The sequence below is a fragment of the Topomyia yanbarensis genome, chromosome 2, assembly GCF_030247195.1.
Source record: "Topomyia yanbarensis strain Yona2022 chromosome 2, ASM3024719v1, whole genome shotgun sequence".
NCBI classification, from domain to species: Eukaryota; Metazoa; Arthropoda; class Insecta; order Diptera; family Culicidae; genus Topomyia; species Topomyia yanbarensis.
Window position 1 is genome coordinate 209714472 of NC_080671.1, and position 26045 is coordinate 209740516.

Genomic DNA, 26045 nt, shown 5'->3' on the forward strand with positions numbered 1-26045 from the left:
TGAGCAGATCTGGTACAGACCGCCTGCAACCATACACTCCGTTACAGCTATTTCTTGTTCCGAAGAGGCATTAATAGGTAGGTAACATTTTAGATCATTATCGAGCGACCACTGAAGGCGTGGAAGATTGTAGTCTCCAACCTGGAAGCTCATGTATGATGGAGTTCTGAGACTGAAGTGTCAAGACGACGTAACCTTGGAGGTCTATGCAGAGTCAATCCCTGAGGTAGAACTAACTGCAGAACACGCGATCAACACGGTGATCAAGAGCACTGAGGGTAACCAGTTACCTACAGAAACTGGAGTGCACCTACCCCTAATACCCTTATTCAGCGGATGTGTCAATCGGTGGAGAAGTGGAACGCAGTCTCGACTGCAACCACCCGAGCAACAGACGACGGGCACGACTAACCAATGATTGGATAGTTGGAGCGAAAAAGGCCGAGCGCAGAAAAGTGAGTGAATGGTATGTTCCTGGGACGGGACGTGCAAAGTGCAAAAAAGGAACTGTCACCGCGAACCGGCAATGGCCTGTCATTGCGAACCGGACCTTTCTTGACGATTTTCATTTTCTTGGAATGGACAGTGTCTGGGTAGTATCGTAATATCCTGGTTATAAACAAGCTGTTTTGGGAAGCATATTTTACATGTTGCTTAGATGCATGTAGATGCACACAAACAAATATGCAAAATGCACCGAAGGCACGTGCAATTTTATTATTTTGCTCAACGGTTATGGTTAATGTTGTTTTACACAGTTCAGACAAACGATAACATAATTCATGTCATGTTTGAGCTCTATTATTTTCGGCACAAATCAGTACCCCATAGGCAGAAATCTCTGCCGCATCGGCACAACACTATCATCGGCATGTGCTTGAAATTATTTTGCAAGCAGAATTTTCACTGAAAAATAACATGAATATCGGGAGGGAAAAAGAAGACCGTCTTCGCATGTCCCGTCCCAGGTATGTTCATGCTGAGGCAGGTTTCGCACAGCGACTGGCAACCGCGTAAGGGGTAAACCCAGCCACCCCGAAGCAAGGCAGGAGAGCGAGTGTATAGGCGTATATGTGAACTGCCTCATGCCAAGATGGGAGGGTCGTAGCGTAGTATGTTGGGACTTAACTATCGATGCCTCGTGGTGTGGCAGAGGAGTGAAAGGGTGAGCATCCAAGTCAGTCTCACACGGCATGTTAAGGGTGAGCACAAAAGTGAGCCTCACATGATATGGACGAGGTGAGCACAAAAGTCAGCCTCACAAGGTATGAAAACGGTGAGCACCCAAGTAAGCCTCACATGGTATGTCAGAAGTGGGGCCTAAGAAAAATGTCCCACATGGGATGCCAGAGGGAGCGACAGGGGTGTAATAGAGTGGTACGATCGAGAGTGAACCAGGTGATAGGGTGAGCATCCAATAGGGCATTGCAATTTTTTTTTTAATTCTCAAAAGCCCCCCCTCACATATTGTGACAAATGCGAAAGTAAGCTCAGATGCCAAATTTCACATCATTTGGACAATTTTAGACCCCCGTCCACTTCACTTGAATTTTTTTGAAATTGGTACTATGGGAAAATATGGAGGAAAAATACATTAAATGCTATAACTTTTGAAGTAGCAATCAGAAAATTACTTTTGAAAGGAAATAATCATAGTATTTGAATTGAGATATTTTTGTTTCTAGGAAAATACGGGAAAGTGGGGTACTGGGTCATTTTGGACCCAAAATTCCATATTTTTAATGATTTTTCTTCTCCGTGGTGCAAATCGTACATATTTTGTAGTTTTTCTAAAGTGAAAAAAACTCAGAAATCGAACGGAATCCTTTTGTCCTTAGTCCGAATACGAGAAGTTGGGGTTATAGGGCTTTTAGTCATTCATATTAACTTTTATTATTTTCTCATGCATATATCTCTATTATTCTTTAATCAATTTTCATAAAATGTAACTTATTGAACGTGTAAAATTCTGAGGAATAAAACAAAAATAAAAAGGTTAGAGGTAAAATTCAGAAACATCAAACTTTTTGATATTTACTTTACAAATCTCATTTTTTCATTACTTGTCCTAATACCTCAACTTCCCCTAGTTTTCCAGAAATGAAACTTTTCTCATGTGATCCCTAAGCATATTTACACTAAAAATAGTAAATTAAATAAGAATTTTGTTGTTAAATGGAGTTAATATGTGCAATTTTATGATAAAAATGTGAAATTGACGCTATATGTCAGATAATTTGATGTTTCTGAATTTTACCGGTGAAGTGAAGAATAATAGAGATATTCATATTCACGAGAAAATGATGAAGTTTAATATGAATGACAAGAGGCCATTTAACCCCAACTTCTCGTATTCGGACAAAGGTCAAAAAGGCTTCGATCGATTTTTGAGATTTTTTACATTAGATAAACTACAAAATATGTATGATTTGCATAACGGAGCAGAAAAATCATTAAAAAGAGGGGATTTTTGGGTCAAAATGACCCAGTACCCCACTTTCCCGTATTTTCCTAGAAGCAAAAATATTTTCCTAGAAGCAAATATATCATTCAAATACTAAGATTATTTTCTTTCGAAAGAGGTATAAATTGTAATTTTCTGATTGCTACTTCAAAAGTTATAGCATTTAATGTATTTTTCCTCCATATTTTCCCATAGTACCAATTTCAAAACATTTCAAGCGAAGTGGGCGGGGTCTAAAATTGTCCAAATGATGTGAAATTTGGCATCTGAGCTTGCTTTGACATTTGTCACAATATGAGAGGGGGGGCCTTCGAGAATTCAAAAAAAAAATTTTTTTTGCGATGCCTTAGCATCCAAGTCAGCCTCACATGGTATGTTAGAGGCTAGCACAAAAGTAAGCCTAGCAAGGAATGAAAAAGGCGAGCACACAAGTCAGCCTCGCAAGGAACGAAAAAGGTGAGCACAAAAGTCAGCCTCATGTGGAGTGTTATAGAGTGAATCAAGGTGTGACAGAGAGAGCACCCAAGTAAGCCTCATACAGAACGTATGAACACGTGAGCGAGAGTGAATGATGATGATGATGATGGTCCCACCTCATACCCCCACAAAGGTGTGAGCTGAACGATTTATCTAGAAGATAATTAATATTTTAAATCATGACAAGACCAGTTAACAAAAAAAAAACGGACTGGTTCAATTTACAGACATAGCCTTTCCTTCAAAAGAACGTAACCAGATATATTTCGAATATTCCATCAACAACCAGGGTCCATCAAGAAAATTTCCATTCCGGGAAGATACTTGATAGAATCGGGAATTGAACCCAATAGCTTCCATTTCTGATAATTCTCTGTAAGACTTCTCCCGCCTGACCAAGACATCGGTACTACCACCTGCTAAGGTGAGAAGTGACGAGCCTAGTGGCAGTGCAGAGTCTAATCGAGTTATATCATCCACATCAGGCCCCTTTATTGAAAGTTGCGTACCACTAACCCAAGGCAATCCAGGGATATTCCTTTCCGGGAATACCCTGGATTGATCAGGAATTGAACCCGATATCTTGTTTTATCAGAAGAAGTCATCAAGCCCCACACTCAACGAACCAACTCCGTTATTGCCGCTATGGCAGCAATAACCGAGATTAACTCTATTGTCGAGCAAAGCCAGCAAAGCAACTCCATCATCAAATCAGACCTTGATCACAACAAAAGTCTAAAAGCTTCAATTCAACCCGATGAGCTCTTAGTACTGGTCACCATGTTCGATTTCAAGTTAGTCTCTATCTGCTTATCGCGCGCGTGGCTCAGACTTCTGTAGACATCTCATTATTTTTTAAAAACTATAATAAACAATTAACAAAAATCCATCATCATCATAGCGAATATAATAACTTAGTGTAACTAAATGCAAATAATAGAAGAGAAAAAAAATACAATCTTCGTGGTATTACATAGTTATTCAAATAACTCCAAAATATAAAAATTCAAAAAATCTGTCGACAAAGCAGATTTTACGTGTGAAATACATAGTGTTTTGAACTCCGCTAATGTTGCCGCACGTTTAATATGTCTAGGCATCGAATTGAAAAAACTTATTCCTTTATACAACAAGGAGTTCTGTGATCTACTAAATAAAAAGTTAGGTGTTCTTGCATCAGACGCGTTTCTAGTGTTGTACCTATGCACATCACTTCCTCTTTCAATTCGATCACACAAATATCGAGGCAGTATTCCATTAATAATTTTAAAAATGAACACCATTGTTAAGTAATAAATTCTTTGCTTCACAGAGAGCCATTGTAATGCGCTTAGCATGAAACTAGAGGAAGTGTATCTGTTACATTTTAAAATTAATCGCATGATTCTATTTTGCAATCGCTGTAACCTCAATATTTGTGTTTGATTGGCAAGAAACAAAATGGACGGGCAGAAGTCAATATGTCGTGAAACAATAGATTTATATAATAAAATTTTACTACTAATTGTTAAATCATTTTTCAGACGACACAATATACCATACTTTTTAGCAATCTTTTTGATGACATTGTCGATGTGAGACTTAAAGGTTAACTTATCATCAATGATTATTCCAAGATATTTTAATTCACTAACGCGATCAATAGTCTCACCATTTATTTCAACGTTAACGTCAGGCCTAGTATTAGCCGAAGAGATAATCATATATTTAGTTTTAGCAACATTTAACTTTGAATGTTGCTAGATGTGAATGAGTACATCAAGTACAGCCATTCCCCCCAGAAGTAATACCGAGAGGTAGTCCCTTGGGGGAACAATGGCGGAGCCCAGTGGAGTTTAGACGGTATTAATGGCTGCGTCACCATTAGAGTCCGACACACTCCCAGTACACCCCGTGTGGTAGCTTGGCATCTACTAATAGCACGTGTACTGGGCTAGTACGTAAATGTATTCTCCATTGTAAAAAAAGGAAGCGAAATCTCGAGAAAATAAAAAGCAGCACAGTATAAACAATCGTCGTTTTATGTCTTTTTTCACACTAGCTGACAACACCTACATCAAGTAGCCCTTCACAACATTTAGTTTCCAATCCAAACGTCTGCTGATTTCACATTTGTCCAATCACGAGCTGGTTCAGAATTGGTTCAAAAACAGGAGACAGAGCTGGCGGATCCTGTAACAAATTTCATAAACCTTTTAATAGTTTCTTGTATAACTCTGCCGCTCGCGTAAGCCCAATTTTTTAGCTCATGCTCTTATTGTGCACTTTGTTATCCTCCCAAAGGTTTAGTTTGATAATTGCTCATTGTGAAATATCATGTTTCGCGTTGAAATACACTGCGAAAACGCTTTACACATCTTATGTATTCAAATTGCCATTCTCGGAAGTTTTTCGAGCTGTCAAAAAGGGGTACTTTTTTGTTTCCTACAATGGGTACTTTTTATCCATTTCACAACCTCATGATGAGGTAATGCCAATGGGTATATTGATTCTGATAATGGGTGAAAATCCTTTAATAATTTCAAGAGAATCAACCTGCAAATTGTGGATCGAAGCGGAACCTGCATATTATCGGCTCGTAGCCGAAACCATGCCGGAATCGAAACATTTCGGCAAGTTTAAACCACTGACTGCTTTGGAAGCCAACAAAAATATTCTGACCAGTGACAGGTTCTATGGCTTTAGAGCAAAATTCCTATCGAGATTCCTTTATGGTGATGAGCATATTATCACCATGTTTCCATTATCACTCTACTCATTTGAAGCCGTTGGTTAGAGCAACGTCTGCCATGGAACACGAGAATTTCACTGTTTCACTGATTCGATTTGTAGTTATAGGCCACTAACAGCCATTCAAAATCTCTTTGGCCACATTGGCCACCATCATCGGTTCCGGAAGCCCCGGCGGAAGTATCCAAATTCAACATAATGTTTATATCGGTTTCTCGGAGATGGCTGGACCGATATGACCGACCAAACTTAGTCTGAAATGGAATGTGTTGCGTCCCCTGAAACAGATATTGAATTTCATCCTGATCCGACTTCCGATTCCGGAGTTACGGGTTGTGGGGTGAGGTCACATAGAAAATTCCGATTCTATCCGATACCGCGATGAATGCAAAACGATAAAAATTTTGGTAAAATGGGTGCGAAATAGCTTGCAGTTTTAGGATACTGACGGCTAACCGAAGTCTTATTGACTATATTGACCACCATAGACGGTTCTGGAAGTGCCCCGGGAAAGAGCCCACCTATTAAAATTAACAAACTCACATCAGTTTATCGGAGATAGTTGTGCCGATCTTCACAAATTCAGTCTCAAATGAAATGGTATGTCTACAAAATTATATGGTTTCGGAAATATAGACTGAACCGTCCCGTCGCATATGAAATTCCCATATAAGCACAAACTCAACTTTTTTCAATGGGGAGACCCCATTAAATTTCAGAAATCGAATTCGTATTATTGATGCCAAACATCTTTAAAATGCATGAAACGTTGCGATGTGATGTTATATCGAATTTTTTTTTGACGAAGATATACCTTTTGAGACTTAGCACCATGTGTGAAAGATAAAGTATCCTTCACACATGATGCGAACATTACCCTTTTTCTCTCACAAGATGCTCAAGACGGCCAAACTAACTCTTTACCCGCTGGTTACTGGTTCTGATGGTTCAAGTTTTCGATTGGGCCTTTTTTCTTCTACACAATTTAGAACTCGAATATTGATTTCTTTTCTTGTATATATTTGTCATATCATGTATAATAAACATGTTTTATATACATTTCTCGACAAACATATGATTACGGCCTAAAAGCCAACTGTTACAATCCACGTTGAATGGAAATTCCGGACAAACCGTTACACGCCAATCACAGTTGTTGGTAGTAAACGAAAGAGAAAAGTTTTCTCTTTCATAAACTGTTGTGAACTGTGTTCGACTAGTAACGGTTTGTCTGGAATTTCCATTCAAAGTGGATTTTGACAGTTGGCTTTTAGGCCGTAATCATATGTTTATCGAGATTTGAAAGCTGAATATAAACCCAGTAAATTTTGTAGAGCTCAATCGGCCCGATTATCAGGCCGACTAAGCCCGATAACGGGCCGATCAGAGCAGGATATCGGGTTTATATCCTGCAATTTTGCACCATTTGTATAAACCGCGTCAACCTTCGAATATGCCAGCCGCATCGACGTAATCGGACCGACGTGAGCCCGATGTAGAACTATAGAAAATCGGGCGACCGTCGTGCTCATTATTTTCGTTTTCTTCTTCTTATTTTAAACGTTTGGTTTTTCTTTTTTTCAAATAAAAGCAAAAACAGCAATATTTTTTTGCTTCAAAATTTTTATTAGCGCCAGGACGTTATATTTCTTGTTAAACAACGTTAGCTTTAGTGGCGGATATTCCATCAGAGGCGGTTGAAACTCCGGAACAATTCTCGTAATCTGTGGCAAAGGAGCGGAATCAATTCTACTTAATTTTGCCGGTTTGCTCGATTCAATCATGCTAAATGGAACCATCGCATTCAATGTTACCGGCGTCGAGAAAGACATCCACATTTAATCGTGTCGGTCGGGGCGCTACGCGTTCCACTTTCGGAGTGTTCATCACCAGGCTCGAGGCTTTACTACATAATTTCTTCGTCTGCAGCTGCTGATTCGCCGACCCTCGACACGGGGGCGAAGCCGTGTATGTAATTTCCCGAGCTTGCTTTGTACCAGCTTCGCCTGAATCAACCTCCGATAGTTCCTTACATTGTTTCTTAATCCAATCGGCATCCAGTTCTGTCGAAGGCGCAATCACACTATTTTCCGCATCAATCTCATCCTCGTGTCTATGTGTTCGGATCATCTTCAGATGAGGTTTCGTCGGAATGAGCAACGATCCCTCCCGTTCCACCTTGTGTCAGCCTGAAACACGGACTTCTCTGACGGGGCAATTCGAACCAATGGGAGCTGTCGAAGAATTGTTTCTCCTCCACCACACATGAAATTGACCCGGCTTCGAGTACAGGCTAGTCATCGATTGACTCTTATTTAACGGCGATTGCATTTTGTCGTGGTACTTTACCAACCGGTTAACCAATCCTCGGCTCTGAACATCCGCGTAAATCCTGCAAAATTAAACGAATTAGAACCTATAAAGGACGTGTAGACTTGCAAACTCACTTAGGATCAATCAATCGATCCACACTGGACCCGGACGCCATTCAGCTTCTTCTAAAATTTGTCCTGCTATTTTGCAACGGAGAGGTAGGCTTCTTTTCCCAACTCCAACCTGTCCTACCGGACTACCGTAAAGATTCCCCCGGATACCGCTGCTGTCCAACTGTGTCGACTCTGCCATCGGACTACTCAGCTTTCTGTTCAAATTTCCACTGCTCAGTTCCCCTCGGGCACCGCCGCTGCCAGCGATCCCTCCACTAGCAAAGGCGAACGACGTGTATCGGCTGCCGTTGTGGTTCATTTCCTGCAAAGAAAAAAAAGTTTGGTAATTGGAGGTCCAAGAATCAGAAATGTAAACACACCACACAAACTAACCACGAAATAATTATGCAACCATTAGATTATTAGTGGTTCAATTGGAGCTCAAGCTCCGGAGTAACACTTGCATTTTTCGACCACTACCAATCGTCCTATAGCTCGGTGCTGGTCGTATCCTTCCGAGTTTTGTACAATTTCCATAATGCAAGGATATAAAAAAACGACGGTTTGTGCTATTCAAGGAAGTCAGATTGCCAGGTGATACAGACTATTACTATACTGAAAGTTTTTCCATCCGACAAAGTTTATCGTTACCATTAATTTGAAATATTTAGACGATCGCAAAACTTTGAAACTCGGGAAGCATTTGGACTCGAACGAGTTTGCATGACACTGGTTTCTGGGCAGGTTAATGTGTCTGGATTAGTGTCCAGGGTGGACTATCATGGAGATCAGGTGTAAACAATACTACCAAAAAAAGTCCTGAATAAGTGTCACGAAAACAAATAAATTACCGAATGCCATGATCAAGTTCAACACCTGAAAAAAAACGAATCTGTGAATAAATTTGAATAGATTTTGCGAATAATACGGTGCATTGTTTTAGCTGTTTATCTAAGGGATCAGATTGGATTGACCTAGATTATCGGGGTCTGATGGGGTGGTAGTCTGAGGGGACTGGTGGATCTGAGGGGGTTTAACGAGTTGGGGTTAGGACATGGCGGTGCGATATGTGGGGGAGTAACCCTTCGCCACACACTCCAGTTAAAACCCAGAGTACATTTTCCTCGAGAGTACTGGAGCAGTAGAGCTATAGTCTCGACAGGACTCCCAACAATACAATTGAAAACAAGACGGGAAATGTTACCCAGTAAACTGCTTAAGGCCAATTACAGTGGGCCGTGATTCTGAATGTGATATTCATTTTACGGTTCAGATATGTGCGGGCGTAGGGAGTTCGCGATTGCGTGTATCATAGTGAAGGGTTTAGGCGTTTGTACATTAACGTTTTCGATCGCGTATGAGTTACTATGTCGCGTGTGATAACGTGTATGTAACTTCGCGTGTATAAATTATATTTTATGACCGTGTGCCTTTCGCATATTCGCATGTGTTCTTGGATGATCGCGGACCGTGAATCAGATACGTAATTTTTGGTGTACGGTTCAGATGCAAGAAGAAAGTGAGTTTTTCCATATCACCAGAGTTCACTAGTGTCGCCATGGAACGTGTTGTCTAGTGGATATGAACGACCAAAAATAAAAGTCGCTAGGACAAAACATGCTTCGTAAAACCCGCTTCAAATGTATTAGAATGTAAAATTCTGATATAAACTTCAAGCATAAAAATCGAACTGAGATTCTCCCCTCTAAGAGCCGGATTAAATAACCTTCAGTATAAAAACCGGAAAACTATAACCGATTCTTACAAAGTAGTTTTTTAGCTGACTTTTTATCTTGAACGTCGCGATATACGGATACTCCTGCATACGAATTATTTAATTTTAACCGGTTTTTAAACTGGAGGTTCATCCTTGTCGAGTTTTGCGGTTGACAACTTTTTTGGCGTTTCTTATGCTGAAGGATCTCAGTCCGATTCTTACGCTTGAAGTTTATTTCTGATCTTTACATTCTAATAGCGGGTTTAATGAAACATTTTCTGTCCTTGTGAGTTTTATTTTCCGTTGTTCATATGGGCGTTATTTTTTGCATGTAACTAAATGTGTGAAGTTAAGGGACCCACGTAGACCGAAATTTGAGATTTTTTGAACCCAGCACCCCCCTCCCCCTAGTAGACTCAGTAGACTTTTGCCAACCCCCTCCTCCTCTAAAGGCTAAGTAGACTTTTCGATATTTTTATTTGTGGAAATATGAAAATAGCAAGAAGCACATTATAACGTTCAAATAAAAATTTAACCTGAGACATTCAGATTTATTTCAAGCTTTTCAAATATTAAGAACAAAAACAAATATTGATGAATAAAGCTTTTGACATTGGTTTTTTGTGTACTACTGCTAAAATCAATTAGTAACAATTTAAGGAAATATAAAATCAAAATATTTTTCTCCAAAATACAAGACTTGTATGTCGAATTTTATAAATTTCTTACAGTTTTGAGAAAGGTTTCCGTTTTAGTTTCACTATACTATAAGTTGGACTTATAAGAACACCGTGTAGTATGTAATTTAATACAAGTGTGAATTTAAAAGTGCTTTCAAATATTTGTATAGCGAAAAACTTCTTTTCTAAGTAAGTCACACAAGAATGTTTCAAAAGATATATTGCTATAACTAATTCAAGTTTAGCTGAAATGCTACTTTTACCAACAGTGCGTGATTGCTAAGCTAGCAAGTACTTTTTGAGCATTAGTGAAGCGTAAAATCAGATAAACTTTAGATAATTTGAAATTGTATTATCTAGACTGAAATATTTAACTAAACATGCACGCAAAATTTCAATTTTCGTAACAAATTTCAATATTTCTAAGAATGGGATAATCTGAATTGTCTTATTCGATTAAGGGGACGAAACTGTCCTAATCTTTCCGAAAATATTTATTTTTCTTATGTAATCAATAGTCATATCACCTAAGTAAGTATTATCGCTAAGTATTAAATCTTAACTCCGAATATTTATATAGTAGAATCGGATTGCACGGATTTGCGCCGGGTCAAAACGTAAAATTTAACGGGTGTTTCAAGATTTTGAAATTAGTGTAAACGATTGCAAAATAAATTTCAAACTGATCAACTCGAGTGAACGCTTTGTTGAAGTAGTTTAACTACACAGCTTGAGTCACCAAAATTATTAAATTAAAAATTTAAAAAATCAGACCAGCTATTGTCAAAAATCGGGCGTTTCTTGTTATCATGGTGGTTTTAATGCTTTACTTTGACCATTTTTGAACTTTAACTGGTTCATACATTTACTGGTCCATGCGTGTCTGCTAGTGGTGTCTGAGATGATAATTCACGACTAGATTTTACAGTCAAAACCTTCTACGGAGAGGAATTTTGGGAGATCGTCTTTAGAACTGTCATTTTGTGTTATTCCTAGATTTTTTTCATGAGATTAAAACTATATCTAAATGTACGCAAGAAAGTTTGTTGCTTTGTCCAATTACGTGGGTTTTGGGTTGAGTGGTTGCCTAAAGAGAAGTTACCTCAATAGTGTACTAGCTTCGAAGTGTCTGCATAAATACATCTAGCTGAATCAACTAGTATGTTGAACACAATTCGCTTTAAATCCCATTAGTAATACGAAAATCACAAAAAAAAAATCAAAATCTACGCAGATTTTTGCAAATAGACCGTCTCCCCTCTCGTAGACAAACGTAGATTTTTGTCCACCCTATGAGTCCACGTTTATGAACGGCCGCTAAGTTGCTAGGACGGAGGATAAAGATTTCCGGACGAGACCGATTCATGCTCGCGCGAACACGGCCGTTTGTGTGTTCGCGTTTGTAACTTCATAAATACTAACACGTTCATCTTATTACCGGGATATTCTCAAGTTTGCACGATCGCGAACGTAGATGTGCGTATATTATCGCGAAGGGCGTAAGCGTTCGTATGTTAATGTGTTTGTCGCATGTGCTCGCATGCATAAATTCTTTTTTTTTCGAGAGTTGTCCTATTGGAGCTGTAGAGCTAGACTCTCGGAAGGGCTCCCCGTCAAAATCACATGCTACAATTTGCAGACGAGACAGGCAATGTTACAGTTACAGGTTGTGGCGCGCGATCACATAGCAAATTGTGATTCAAACCGATACTCCGATGAAAGCAAAAAAGGTAAAAATTTCGCTAAAATGTCTCTCAAACAACTTAAATTTGCTGTTCTAGGTCACCGACGGCCAATTAAACTTTCGTTGACTACATTGACCACCATAGACGGTTCCGGAAGTGCCCGGGAAAAGCGGCCATCTTTCAAAATTTACGAACTCACGCCAGTTTCCCGGAAATGGTTAAGCCGATTTTCACAAACTTAGTCCCAAATGATAGCTATAATATCCCCATAGATGTCTATAAAATTTCGTACGGATCGCTTATATGGGTCCGGAAATATAGACTAAATCGTCCGGTCACATATGAAATTCCCATATAAGCCGGAACTCAAATTTTTTTTCAAAGGGGGGACCCTATGAAATACGAATTCGTATTTTTGATGCCAAACATCTTTAAAATGCATGAAACGTCGAGATTTTATGTTATCTCGAAATTTTTTTTTTTTACAAATATCGACTTTTGGGGACTTTGCCGATTTCGCACCTTTTTGCCTTTCTCAATAGAAAGGTATTGCAATTGCTCTGAAAACCGACTTTTTAACGGAGGCCCGGAGGGCCGAGTGACATATACCATTCGATTCAGTTCGTCGAGTTCGGCAAATGTCTGTGTGTGTATGTATGTGTGTGTGTATGTGTGTCAGTGTGTGTGTACGCGAACACAATCTCACTCACTTTTCTCAGAGATGGATGAACCGAGTTTTACAAACTTAGTCCCAAATGAAAGGTGCAACGTTCCCATAGGCTGCAATTGAATTTCTAATGGATCCGACTTCCGGTTCCGGAATTACAGGGTGATGAGTACGATCACGCAGAAAATGTCGATTTTAAGAAATTCTGCAATGAATGTATAATGGTAAAATTTTTTCAAAAATTTGACCACAACTGCTTCGATTTGTAGTACTAGGTCATTAACAGCCATTCAAAGTCTCTTTGGTCACATTGGCCACCATCATCGGTTCCGGAAGCCCCGGCGGAAGTATCCAAATTCAGACTAACAGTCACATCGGTTTCTCGGAGATGGCTAGACCGAATCAACCAAACTTAGTCTCAAATGAAAGATGTTGCGTCCCCGTAAATGGCTATTAAATTTTATCCCCAACCGACTTCCGGTTCCGGAGTTACGGGTTGTGGCGTGCGATCACATAGCAAATTATGATTCAAACCGATACTCCGATGGAAGCAAAAAAGGAAAAAAAAATCGCTAAAATGTCTCTCAAATAACTTAACTTTGCAGTTCTAGGTCACCGACGGCCAAACAAACTTTCGTTGACTACATTGACCACCAAGGACGGTTCCGGAAGTGCCCGGGAAAAGCGGCCATCTTTCATAACTAGCAAACTCATATCAGTTTCTCGGAAATGGTTGGGCCGATTTTCACAAACTTAGTCCCAAATGATATCATATCCCCACAGATGTCTGTAAAATTTCGCACGGATCGCTTGTATGGTTCCGGAAATATAGACTGAACGGTCCGGTCACACATGAAATTCCAATATAAGCCGGAACTCAAAATTTTTTTCAAGGGGGGGACCCCATGAAATTTCAGAAATCGAATTCGTATTTTTGATGCCAAACATCTTTAAAATGCATGAAACGTCGAGATTTTATGTTACCACGAAATATTTTTTTTTAAGGATCGACTTTTTGGGACTTTGCCGATTTCGCACCTTTTTTCAGTTCAATATTACCGTGGCTGTTTTTTTCTTTTTCAAAATTTTAGAACTCGAATAATGATTTATTTTCCTGTATATAGTTGTTATGTGATGTATAATAATAAAATGTATTATATGCATTTAAAAGTTTTTAATGAATATAAACAACGCACACATTCTCGTGATTCATGATTGAGAAAGACACAATTGCACCGCTAGGTGGATTAAAATAGGTTTTTCAGTTCAATATTACCGTGGCTGTTGATGGTAAGTCTAGTTTACACTTGTATAACGATGGAGCTATTCAAACAGGGTTGCTATGATTAGGCAAATATGTGCCAAATCAATCAAGTCCGAAAAATTTTGAAAGTCTAAATTCCAAAGTTCTAACATCCTAATATTCTAGAATTCTAATATTGTACTATTCTTATACAGTGAAACCCGTTTTTTTCAGCCCTTTGGTGAAATTTAGACTGGCAAAACGAGGACATTGACATGTTTTTCCAATCTGTATGTTACACATCCTTGCTCTCACTTGAGTACTATTGCTCTAAAGTTTCTTTATTTTCTCTACTCAGTAATCTCTAGCTAATTGAATGTCGTTCAAAAGTGAAAGGAGGTAAATATTAAATTTATTAAAAAAAGGGAAAAAATAAAATTCTGAAACCACAAAATTCTAAAATTATAAAGAAATAAAGAACTAAAAACTAAAGTTGTAAAGTTCTAATATTCTGAAATTCTAAAATTTGAAGATTTAAAAATTCTAAAATTCAAAAATTCTAAGATTATAAAATTCTGGAATTTTAAAATTCTAAAATACTAAAATTCTAAAATTCTAAAATTCTAACATTCCAAAATTCTAAAATTCTAAAATTCTAAAATTCTAAAATTCTAAAATTCTAAAATTCTAAAATTCTAAAATTCTAAAATTCTAAAATTCTAAAATTCTAAAATTCTAAAATTCTAAAATTCTAAAATTCTAAAATTCTAAAATTCTAAAATTCTAAAATTCTAAAATCCTAAAATTCTAAAATTCTAAAATTCTAAAATTCTAAAATTCTAAAATTCTAAAATTCTAAAATTCTAAAATTCTAAAATTCTAAAATTCTAAAATTCTAAAATTCTAAAATTCTAAAATTCTAAAATTCTAAAATTCTAAAATTCTAAAATTCTAAAATTCTAAAATTCTAAAATTCTAAAATTCTAAAATTCTAAAATTCTAAAATTCTAAAATTCTAAAATTCTAAAATTCTAAAATTCTAAAATTTTAAAATTCTACAATTCTAAAATTCTAAAATTCTAAAATTCTAAAATTCTAAAATTCTAAAATTCTAAAATTCTAAAATTCTAAAATTCTAAAATTCTAAAATTCTAAAATTCTAAAATTCTAAAATTCTAAAATTCTAAAATTCTAAAATTCTAAAATTCTAAAATTCTAAAATTCTAAAATTCTAAAATTCTAAAATTCTAAAATTCTAAAATTCTAAAATTCTAAAATTCTAAAATTCTAAAATTCTAAAATTCTAAAATTCTAAAATTCTAAAATTCTAAAATTCTAAAATTCTAAAATTCTAAAATTCTAAAATTCTAAAATTCTAAAATTCTAAAATTCTAAAATTCTAAAATTCTAAAATTCTAAAATTCTAAAATTCTAAAATTCTAAAATTCTAAAATTCTAAAATTCTAAAATTCTAAAATTCTAAAATTCTAAAATTCTAAAATTCTAAAATTCTAAAATTCTAAAATTCTAAAATTCTAAAATTCTAAAATTCTAAAATTCTAAAATTCTAAAATTCTAAAATTCTAAAATTCTAAAATTCTAAAATTCTAAAATTCTAAAATTCTAAAATTCTAAAATTCTAAAATTCTAAAATTCTAAAATTCTAAAATTCTAAAATTCTAAAATTCTAAAATTCTAAAATTCTAAAATTCTAAAATTCTAAAATTCTAAAATTCTAAAATTCTAAAATTCTAAAATTCTAAAATTCTAAAATTCTAAAATTCTAAAATTCTAAAATTCTAAAATTCTAGAATTCTAGAATTCTAAAATTCTAAAATTCTAAAATTCTAAAATTCTAAAATTCTAAAATTCTAAAATTCTAAAATTCTAAAATTCTAAAATTCTAAAATTCTAAAATTCTAAAATTCTAAAATTCTAAAATTCTAAAATTCCAAAATTCCAAAATTCTAAAATTCTAAAATTCTAAAATTCTAAAATTCTAAAATTCTAAAATTCTAAAATTCTAAAATTCTAAAATTCTAAAATTCTAAAATTCTAAAATTCTAAAATTCTAAAATTCTAAAATTCTAAAATTCTAAAATTCTAAAATTCTAAAATTCTAAAATTCTAAAATTCTAAAATTCTAAAATTCTAAAATTCTAAAATTCTAAAATTCTAAATTCTAAAATTCTAAAATTCTAAAATTCTAAAATTCTAAAATTCTAAAATTCTAAAATTCTAAAATTCTAAAATTCTAAAATTCTAAAATTCTAAAATTCTAAAATTCTAAAATTCTAAAATTCTAAAATTCTAAAATTCTAAAATTCTAAAATTCTAAAATTCTAAAATTCTAAAATTCTAAAATTCTAAAATTCTAAAATTCTAAAATTCTAAAATTCTAAAATTCTAAAATTCTAAAATTCTAAAATTCTAAAATTCTAAAATTCTAAAATTCTAAAATTCTAAAATTCTAAAATTCTAAAATTCTAAAATTCTAAAATTCTAAAATTCTAAAATTCTAAAATTCTAAAATTCTAAAATTCTAAAATTCTAAAATTCTAAAATTCTAAAATTCTAAAATTCTAAAATTCTAAAATTCTAAAATTCTAAAATTCTAAAATTCTAAAATTCTAAAATTCTAAAATTCTAAAATTCTAAAATTCTAAAATTCTAAAATTCTAAAATTCTAAAATTCTAAAATTCTAAAATTCTAAAATTCTAAAATTCTAAAATTCTAAAATTCTAAAATTCTAAAATTCTAAAATTCTAAAATTCTAAAATTCTAAAATTCTAAAATTCTAAAATTCTAAAATTCTAAAATTCTAAAATTCTAAAATTCTAAAATTCTAAAATTCTAAAATTCTAAAATTCTAAAATTCTAAAATTCTAAAATTCTAAAATTCTAAAATTCTAAAATTCTAAAATTCTAAAATTCTAAAATTCTAAAATTCTAAAATTCTAAAATTCTAAAATTCTAAAATTCTAAAATTCTAAAATTCTAAAATTCTAAAATTCTAAAATTCTAAAATTCTAAAATTCTAAAATTCTAAAATTCTAAAATTCTAAAATTCTAAAATTCTAAAATTCTAAAATTCTAAAATTCTAAAATTCTAAAATTCTAAAATTCTAAAATTCTAAAATTCTAAAATTCTAAAATTCTAAAATTCTAAATTCTAAAATTCTAAAATTCTAAAATTCTAAAATTCTAAAATTCTAAAATTCTAAAATTCTAAAATTCTAAAATTCTAAAATTCTAAAATTCTAAAATTCTAAAATTCTAAAATTCTAAAATTCTAAATTCTAAAATTCTAAATTCTAAAATTCTAAAATTCTAAAATTCTAAAATTCTAAAATTCTAAAATTCTAAAATTCTAAAATTCTAAAATTCTAAAATTCTAAAATTCTAAAATTCTAAAATTCTAAAATTCTAAAATTCTAAAATTCTAAAATTCTAAAATTCTAAAATTCTAAAATTCTAAAATTCTAAAATTCTAAAATTCTAAAATTCTAAAATTCTAAAATTCTAAAATTCTAAAATTCTAAAATTCTAAAATTCTAAAATTCTAAAATTCTAAAATTCTAAAATTCTAAAATTCTAAAATTCTAAAATTCTAAGATTCTAAAATTCTAAGATTCTAAAATTCTAAAATTCTAAAATTCTAAAATTCTAAAATTCTAAAATTCTAAAATTCTAAAATTCTAAAATTCTAAAATTCTAAAATTCTAAAATTCTAAAATTCTAAAATTCTAAAATTCTAAAATTCTAAAATTCTAAAATTCTAAAATTCTAAAATTCTAAAATTCTAAAATTCTAAAATTCTAAAATTCTAAAATTCTAAAATTCTAAAATTCTAAAATTCTAAAATTCTAAATTCTAAAATTCTAAAATTCTAAAATTCTAAAATTCTAAAATTCTAAAATTCTAAAATTCTAAAATTCTAAAATTCTAAAATTCTAAAATTCTAAAATTCTAAAAATTCTAAAATTCTAAAATTCTAAAATTCTAAAATTCTAAAATTCTAAAATTCTAAATTCTAAAATTCTAAAATTCTAAAATTCTAAAATTCTAAAATTCTAAAATTCTAAAATTCTAAATTCTAAAATTCTAAAATTCTAAAATTCTAAAATTCTAAAATTCTAAAATTCTAAAATTCTAAAATTCTAAAATTCTAAAATTCTAAAATTCTAAAATTCTAAAATTCTAAAATTCTAAAATTCTAAAATTCTAAAATTCTAAAATTCTAAAATTCTAAAATTCTAAAATTCTAAAATTCTAAAATTCTAAAATTCTAAAATTCTAAAATTCTAAAATTCTAAAATTCTAAAATTCTAAAATTCTAAAATTCTAAAATTCTAAAATTCTAAAATTCTAAAATTCTAAAATTCTAAATTCTAAAATTCTAAAATTCTAAAATTCTAAAATTCTAAAATTCTAAAATTCTAAAATTCTAAAATTCTAAAATTCTAAAATTCTAAAATTCTAAAATTCTAAAATTCTAAAATTCTAAAATTCTAAAATTCTAAAATTCTAAAATTCTAAAATTCTAAAATTCTAAAATTCTAAAATTCTAAAATTCTAAAATTCTAAAATTCTAAAATTCTAAAATTCTAAAATTCTAAAATTCTAAAATTCTAAATTCTAAAATTCTAAAATTCTAAAATTCTAAAATTCTAAAATTCTAAAATTCTAAAATTCTAAAATTCTAAAATTCTAAAATTCTAAATTCTAAAATTCTAAAATTCTAAAATTCTAAAATTCTAAAATTCTAAAATTCTAAAATTCTAAAATTCTAAAATTCTAAAATTCTAAAATTCTAAAATTCTAAAATTCTAAAATTCTAAAATTCTAAAATTCTAAAATTCTAAAATTCTAAAATTCTAAAATTCTAAAATTCTAAAATTCTAAAATTCTAAAATTCTAAAATTCTAAAATTCTAAAATTCTAAAATTCTAAAATTCTAAAATTCTAAAATTCTAAAATTCTAAAATTCTAAAATTCTAAAATTCTAAAATTCTAAAATTCTAAAATTCTAAAATTCTAAAATTCTAAAATTCTAAAATTCTAAAATTCTAAAATTCTAAAATTCTAAAATTCTAAAATTCTAAAATTCTAAAATTCTAAAATTCTAAAATTCTAAAATTCTAAAATTCTAAAATTCTAAAATTCTAAAATTCTAGAAATTCTAGAATTCTAAAATTCTAAAATTCTAAAATTCTAAAATTCTAAAATTCTAAAATTCTAAAATTCTAAAATTCTAAATTCTAAAATTCTAAAATTCTAAAATTCTAAAATTCTAAAATTCTAAAATTCTAAAATTCTAAAATTCTAAAATTCTAAATTCCAAAATTCCAAAATTCTAAAATTCTAAAATTCTAAAATTCTAAAATTCTAAAATTCTAAAATTCTAAAATTCTAAAATTCTAAAATTCTAAAATTCTAAAATTCTAAAATTCTAAAATTCTAAAATTCTAAAATTCTAAAATTCTAAAATTCTAAAATTCTAAAATTCTAAAATTCTAAAATTCTAAAATTCTAAAATTCTAAAATTCTAAAATTCTAAAATTCTAAAATTCTAAAATTCTAAAATTCTAAAATTCTAAAATTCTAAAATTCTAAAATTCTAAAATTCTAAAATTCTAAAATTCTAAAATTCTAAAATTCTAAAATTCTAAAATTCTAAAATTCTAAAATTCTAAAATTCTAAAATTCTAAAATTCTAAAATTCTAAAATTCTAAAATTCTAAAATTCTAAAATTCTAAAATTCTAAAATTCTAAAATTCTAAAATTCTAAAATTCTAAAATTCTAAAATTCTAAAATTCTAAAATTCTAAAATTCTAAAATTCTAAAATTCTAAAATTCTAAAATTCTAAAATTCTAAAATTCTAAAATTCTAAAATTCTAAAATTCTAAAATTCTAAAATTCTAAAATTCTAAAATTCTAAAATTCTAAAATTCTAAAATTCTAAAATTCTAAAATTCTAAAATTCTAAAATTCTAAAATTCTAAAATTCTAAAATTCTAAGATTCTAAGAATTCTAAAATTCTAAAATTCTAAAATTCTAAAATTCTAAAATTCTAAAATTCTAAAATTCTAAAATTCTAAAATTCTAAAATTCTAAAATTCTAAAATTCTAAAATTCTAAAATTCTAAAATTCTAAAATTCTAAAATTCTAAAATTCTAAAATTCTAAAATTCTAAAATTCTAAAATTCTAAAATTCTAAAATTCTAAAATTCTAAAATTCTAAAATTCTAAAATTCTAAAATTCTAAAATTCTAAAATTCTAAAATTCTAAAATTCTAAAATTCTAAAATTCTAAAATTCTAAAATTCTAAAATTCTAAAATTCTAAAATTCTAAAATTCTAAAATTCTAAAATTCTAAAATTCTAAAATTCTAAAATTCTAAAATTCTAAAATTCTAAAATTCTAAAATTCTAAAATTCTAAAATTCTAAAATTCTAAAATTCTAAAATTCTAAAATTCTAAAATTCTAAAATTCTAAAATTCTAAAATTCTAAAATTCTAAAATTCTAAAATTCTAAAATTCTAAAATTCTAAAATTCTAAAATTCTAAAATTCTAAAATTCTAAAATTCTAAAATTCTAAAATTCTAAAATTCTAAAATTCTAAAATTCTAAAATTCTAAAATTCTAAAATTCTAAAATTCTAAAATTCTAAAATTCTAAAATTCTAAAATTCTAAAATTCTAAAATTCTAAAATTCTAAAATTCTAAAATTCTAAAATTCTAAAATTCTAAAATTCTAAAATTCTAAAATTCTAAAATTCTAAAATTCTAAAATTCTAAAATTCTAAAATTCTAAAATTCTAAAATTCTAAAATTCTAAAATTCTAAAATTCTAAAATTCTAAAATTCTAAAATTCTAAAATTCTAAAATTCTAAAATTCTAAAATTCTAAAATTCTAAAATTCTAAAATTCTAAAATTCTAAAATTCTAAAATTCTAAAATTCTAAAATTCTAAAATTCTAAAATTCTAAAATTCTAAAATTCTAAAATTCTAAAATTCTAAAATTCTAAAATTCTAAAATTCTAAAATTCTAAAATTCTAAAATTCTAAAATTCTAAAATTCTAAAATTCTAAAATTCTAAAATTCTAAAATTCTAAAATTCTAAAATTCTAAAATTCTAAAATTCTAAAATTCTAAAATTCTAAAATTCTAAAATTCTAAAATTCTAAAATTCTAAAATTCTAAAATTCTAAAATTCTAAAATTCTAAAATTCTAAAATTCTAAAATTCTAAAATTCTAAAATTCTAAAATTCTAAAATTCTAAAATTCTAAAATTCTAAAATTCTAAAATTCTAAAATTCTAAAATTCTAAAATTCTAAAATTCTAAAATTCTAAAATTCTAAAATTCTAAAATTCTAAAATTCTAAAATTCTAAAATTCTAAAATTCTAAAATTCTAAAATTCTAAAATTCTAAAATTCTAAAATTCTAAAATTCTAAAATTCTAAAATTCTAAAATTCTAAAATTCTAAAATTCTAAAATTCTAAAATTCTAAAATTCTAAAATTCTAAAATTCTAAAATTCTAAAATTCTAAAATTCTAAAATTCTAAAATTCTAAAATTCTAAAATTCTAAAATTCTAAAATTCTAAAATTCTAAAATTCTAAAATTCTAAAATTCTAAAATTCTAAAATTCTAAAATTCTAAAATTCTAAAATTCTAAAATTCTAAAATTCTAAAATTCTAAAATTCTAAAATTCTAAAATTCTAAAATTCTAAAATTCTAAAATTCTAAAATTCTAAAATTCTAAAATTCTAAAATTCTAAAATTCTAAAATTCTAAAATTCTAAAATTCTAAAATTCTAAAATTCTAAAATTCTAAAATTCTAAAATTCTAAAATTCTAAAATTCTAAAATTCTAAAATTCTAAAATTCTAAAATTCTAAAATTCTAAAATTCTAAAATTCTAAAATTCTAAAATTCTAAAATTCTAAAATTCTAAAATTCTAAAATTCTAAAATTCTAAAATTCTAAAATTCTAAAATTCTAAAATTCTAAAATTCTAAAATTCTAAAATTCTAAAATTCTAAAATTCTAAAATTCTAAAATTCTAAAATTCTAAAATTCTAAAATTCTAAAATTCTAAAATTCTAAAATTCTAAAATTCTAAAATTCTAAAATTCTAAAATTCTAAAATTCTAAAATTCTAAAATTCTAAAATTCTAAAATTCTAAAATTCTAAAATTCTAAAATTCTAAAATTCTAAAATTCTAAAATTCTAAAATTCTAAAATTCTAAAATTCTAAAATTCTAAAATTCTAAAATTCTAAAATTCTAAAATTCTAAAATTCTAAAATTCTAAAATTCTAAAATTCTAAAATTCTAAAATTCTAAAATTCTAAAATTCTAAAATTCTAAAATTCTAAAATTCTAAAATTCTAAAATTCTAAAATTCTAAAATTCTAAAATTCTAAAATTCTAAAATTCTAAAATTCTAAAATTCTAAAATTCTAAAATTCTAAAATTCTAAAATTCTAAAATTCTAAAATTCTAAAATTCTAAAATTCTAAAATTCTAAAATTCTAAAATTCTAAAATTCTAAAATTCTAAAATTCTAAAATTCTAAAATTCTAAAATTCTAAAATTCTAAAATTCTAAAATTCTAAAATTCTAAAATTCTAAAATTCTAAAATTCTAAAATTCTAAAATTCTAAAATTCTAAAATTCTAAAATTCTAAAATTCTAAAATTCTAAAATTCTAAAATTCTAAAATTCTAAAATTCTAAAATTCTAAAATTCTAAAATTCTAAAATTCTAAAATTCTAAAATTCTAAAATTCTAAAATTCTAAAATTCTAAAATTCTAAAATTCTAAAATTCTAAAATTCTAAAATTCTAAAATTCTAAAATTCTAAAATTCTAAAATTCTAAAATTCTAAAATTCTAAAATTCTAAAATTCTAAAATTCTAAAATTCTAAAATTCTAAAATTCTAAAATTCTAAAATTCTAAAATTCTAAAATTCTAAAATTCTAAAATTCTAAAATTCTAAAATTCTAAAATTCTAAAATTCTAAAATTCTAAAATTCTAAAATTCTAAAATTCTAAAATTCTAAAATTCTAAAATTCTAAAATTCTAAAATTCTAAAATTCTAAAATTCTAAAATTCTAAAATTCTAAAATTCTAAAATTCTAAAATTCTAAAATTCTAAAATTCTAAAATTCTAAAATTCTAAAATTCTAAAATTCTAAAATTCTAAAATTCTAAAATTCTAAAATTCTAAAATTCTAAAATTCTAAAATTCTAAAATTCTAAAATTCTAAAATTCTAAAATTCTAAAATTCTAAAATTCTAAAATTCTAAAATTCTAAAATTCTAAAATTCTAAAATTCTAAAATTCTAAAATTCTAAAATTCTAAAATTCTAAAATTCTAAAATTCTAAAATTCTAAAATTCTAAAATTCTAAAATTCTAAAATTCTAAAATTCTAAAATTCTAAAATTCTAAAATTCTAAAATTCTAAAATTCTAAAATTCTAAAATTCTAAAATTCTAAAATTCTAAAATTCTAAAATTCTAAAATTCTAAAATTCTAAAATTCTAAAATTCTAAAATTCTAAAATTCTAAAATTCTAAAATTCTAAAATTCTAAAATTCTAAAATTCTAAAATTCTAAAATTCTAAAATTCTAAAATTCTAAAATTCTAAAATTCTAAAATTCTAAAATTCTAAAATTCTAAAATTCTAAAATTCTAAAATTCTAAAATTCTAAAATTCTAAAATTCTAAAATTCTAAAATTCTAAAATTCTAAAATTCTAAAATTCTAAAATTCTAAAATTCTAAAATTCTAAAATTCTAAAATTCTAAAATTCTAAAATTCTAAAATTCTAAAATTCTAAAATTCTAAAATTCTAAAATTCTAAAATTCTAAAATTCTAAAATTCTAAAATTCTAAAATTCTAAAATTCTAAAATTCTAAAATTCTAAAATTCTAAAATTCTAAAATTCTAAAATTCTAAAATTCTAAAATTCTAAAATTCTAAAATTCTAAAATTCTAAAATTCTAAAATTCTAAAATTCTAAAATTCTAAAATTCTAAAATTCTAAAATTCTAAAATTCTAAAATTCTAAAATTCTAAAATTCTAAAATTCTAAAATTCTAAAATTCTAAAATTCTAAAATTCTAAAATTCTAAAATTCTAAAATTCTAAAATTCTAAAATTCTAAAATTCTAAAATTCTAAAATTCTAAAATTCTAAAATTCTAAAATTCTAAAATTCTAAAATTCTAAAATTCTAAAATTCTAAAATTCTAAAATTCTAAAATTCTAAAATTCTAAAATTCTAAAATTCTAAAATTCTAAAATTCTAAAATTCTAAAATTCTAAAATTCTAAAATTCTAAAATTCTAAAATTCTAAAATTCTAAAATTCTAAAATTCTAAAATTCTAAAATTCTAAAATTCTAAAATTCTAAAATTCTAAAATTCTAAAATTCTAAAATTCTAAAATTCTAAAATTCTAAAATTCTAAAATTCTAAAATTCTAAAATTCTAAAATTCTAAAATTCTAAAATTCTAAAATTCTAAAATTCTAAAATTCTAAAATTCTAAAATTCTAAAATTCTAAAATTCTAAAATTCTAAAATTCTAAAATTCTAAAATTCTAAAATTCTAAAATTCTAAAATTCTAAAATTCTAAAATTCTAAAATTCTAAAATTCTAAAATTCTAAAATTCTAAAATTCTAAAATTCTAAAATTCTAAAATTCTAAAATTCTAAAATTCTAAAATTCTAAAATTCTAAAATTCTAAAATTCTAAAATTCTAAAATTCTAAAATTCTAAAATTCTAAAATTCTAAAATTCTAAAATTCTAAAATTCTAAAATTCTAAAATTCTAAAATTCTAAAATTCTAAAATTCTAAAATTCTAAAATTCTAAAATTCTAAAATTCTAAAATTCTAAAATTCTAAAATTCTAAAATTCTAAAATTCTAAAATTCTAAAATTCTAAAATTCTAAAATTCTAAAATTCTAAAATTCTAAAATTCTAAAATTCTAAAATTCTAAAATTCTAAAATTCTAAAATTCTAAAATTCTAAAATTCTAAAATTCTAAAATTCTAAAATTCTAAAATTCTAAAATTCTAAAATTCTAAAATTCTAAAATTCTAAAATTCTAAAATTCTAAAATTCTAAAATTCTAAAATTCTAAAATTCTAAAATTCTAAAATTCTAAAATTCTAAAATTCTAAAATTCTAAAATTCTAAAATTCTAAAATTCTAAAATTCTAAAATTCTAAAATTCTAAAATTCTAAAATTCTAAAATTCTAAAATTCTAAAATTCTAAAATTCTAAAATTCTAAAATTCTAAAATTCTAAAATTCTAAAATTCTAAAATTCTAAAATTCTAAAATTCTAAAATTCTAAAATTCTAAAATTCTAAAATTCTAAAATTCTAAAATTCTAAAATTCTAAAATTCTAAAATTCTAAAATTCTAAAATTCTAAAATTCTAAAATTCTAAAATTCTAAAATTCTAAAATTCTAAAATTCTAAAATTCTAAAATTCTAAAATTCTAAAATTCTAAAATTCTAAAATTCTAAAATTCTAAAATTCTAAAATTCTAAAATTCTAAAATTCTAAAATTCTAAAATTCTAAAATTCTAAAATTCTAAAATTCTAAAATTCTAAAATTCTAAAATTCTAAAATTCTAAAATTCTAAAATTCTAAAATTCTAAAATTCTAAAATTCTAAAATTCTAAAATTCTAAAATTCTAAAATTCTAAAATTCTAAAATTCTAAAATTCTAAAATTCTAAAATTCTAAAATTCTAAAATTCTAAAATTCTAAAATTCTAAAATTCTAAAATTCTAAAATTCTAAAATTCTAAAATTCTAAAATTCTAAAATTCTAAAATTCTAAAATTCTAAAATTCTAAAATTCTAAAATTCTAAAATTCTAAAATTCTAAAATTCTAAAA

The 26045-nt window shown here is 27.4% G+C and overlaps 1 long non-coding RNA gene across 2 annotated transcripts; it reads right to left on the reverse strand.

Moving 5' to 3' along the window:
* Window positions 1–7286: 7286 nt before the first annotated feature.
* Window positions 7287–10338, reverse strand: LOC131682819 (uncharacterized). Of its 2 annotated transcripts, none has more exons than XR_009304164.1 (3): window positions 8491–10338; window positions 8119–8419; window positions 7287–8063 (listed from the first exon to the last, which is right to left on the reverse strand). It is a non-coding gene; the product is annotated as an uncharacterized LOC131682819 (long non-coding RNA). The 2 variants fall into 2 exon arrangements; XR_009304163.1 differs by having other exon boundaries at window positions 8478–10338.
* Window positions 10339–26045: the final 15707 nt, after the last annotated feature.